This window comes from Pteropus vampyrus, unplaced genomic scaffold (genome assembly GCF_000151845.1).
Source record: "Pteropus vampyrus isolate Shadow unplaced genomic scaffold, Pvam_2.0 Scaffold66, whole genome shotgun sequence".
NCBI classification, from domain to species: Eukaryota; Metazoa; Chordata; class Mammalia; order Chiroptera; family Pteropodidae; genus Pteropus; species Pteropus vampyrus.
In genome coordinates, this window is record NW_011888847.1 from 3,770,641 (window position 1) to 3,772,583 (window position 1,943).

A 1,943-nucleotide genomic window follows, 5' to 3' on the forward strand; every position below is an offset into this window, starting at 1 on the left:
AGAAATGGAGAGAGGGGTTAGAGACAAGGTAGGAGTGAAGATAAAACTTCAGAGAAAGGATTAAAGTCCAGAATGGCAAGAGCCAAGGCACAATCTCAGTGGTCAGGCAGGTCAGTGGGCAGTATCCATATATGTGAATCATGGTGCAGGCCCTTAGGATTTTGGAACAAAGCCCTGCCATTCTCTGCAGATAACTATTCTCCTTTTAAGAAATAGCTCTTTGGTCTACAGCCATGCCACCCTGACCGTGCCCGATCCCATCTGATCTCGTGAAGCTAAGCAGGTTTAGGCCTGGTTAGTACTTGGATGGGAGACCACCTAGGAATACCAGGTGCTGCAGGCATTTAAAAACATAAATAAAAGAATTTTTATTTTTAATAAATTAATTTAAAAAAAGAAAGAAAGAAATAGCTCTTGGTCTGCCACCGGGCCTTAGAAGAGACTAAACGCTCAACCATGAGCCACAAAGTTACTATGTGACCTGAGCTGCCCATCATGAACTGGGTGTCATCTGACCCACCAAGCCCTAAAGGTGGGTGTGCACAGCAGCAGTCCATCATCAAATAGAAGTGGTATACATGTGATCGGGCCAAGCAGGCCCGGAAGGCTCAAATAATTTACATGAAGAAGTGGCCCAAATGCCCATGGTCCCCATTCTTTCTATACTGTCTTCTCTCTCCTAACTTGTACCTATGGTTTCTTGGGGAGTTCCCTATGACCAGTTGACGGGAAAGAGAAGATTCTTGCCTGGTTTATAGATGGTTCTGCATGATATGCAGTTGCCACCTGAAAGTGGATAGCTATAACACTAAAGCTCTTTTCTAGACATCCCTGAAGGACAGTGGTGAGGGAAATCTTCCCAGTGGGTAGGACTTCAAGCAGCACACCAGGTTGTTCATTTTGCTTGGAAAGAGAAATTGCCAGTCATGTAATTATATACCAATTCATGGGCTGTAGCCAATGGTTTGGCTGATGGTCAGGGACTAGGAAGAACATCATCGGAAAATTGATGACAATAGAATTTGGGGGAAGAGTACGTGGATAGACCTCTCTGATTGGGCAAAAAACAGGAAGATATTTGTGCTCCATGAGAATGATCACCAAAGGATGACCTCAGCAGAGGAGGATTTTAATAATCAAATGGATAGGATGACTCCCTTCTGCCAGTACTGGTCAGCTTCTTTCTCCAGCCACCCTTGTCATTGCCCTTTGAACTCACAAACAAAGTGGCCATGGTGGCAGGGGTGGAGGCTATGCACGGACTCAGTAACATGGACTTACGCTCACCAAAGCCAACCTCGTTATGGAGACTGCAGCAGAGACCAACACTGAGTCCTCCACATGACAACTTTCCCCAGGGTGACCTGCCAGCTACCTGGGAGCAGGTTGATTACACCGGACCACTTCTATCATGGAAGGGGCAGTATTTTTTCTTTCTGGCATAGACACTCTGGATACAGATTTGCCTTCCCTACAGATATTGCTTCTGCCCAAACCACCATCTGTGAAGTTATAGAATGCCTTATCCACCATCACATATTCCACATGGCATTGCTTCTGGTCAAAAAACTCACTCTATAGTAAAAGAAGTACAGCAATGGGCCCGTGTTTGTTCACTAGTGTTACTTGTTCCCTACCATCCTAAAGCAGCCAGCTTGGAATTCACTGGTGTTACTTGTTCCCTACCATCCTAAAGCAGCCAGCTTGATAAAAAGGTAGAATACTTTTTGGAGACTTGGTTACCGTGCCAGCTAGGTGCAATCCCATGCATGGTTGGGGTGAGGTTCTCTAGAAAGCTAGTATGTGCTCTGAATCAGAGTCCAATATATGATACTGTTTCTCCCACAACCAAGATTCATGGGTTCGGGAATCAAGTGGTAGAATTGGAAGTGGCACCACTCACTATTACCCCTAGAGACCCACTAGCAAAATTTGGCTTCCTA

The 1,943-nt window shown here is 45.3% G+C and overlaps 1 pseudogene; it reads left to right on the forward strand.

The window, feature by feature from the left end:
- The first annotated feature begins 223 nt into the window (after positions 1–223).
- On the forward strand, positions 224–343 carry LOC111740665 (annotated as a pseudogene).
- Positions 344–1,943: the final 1,600 nt, after the last annotated feature.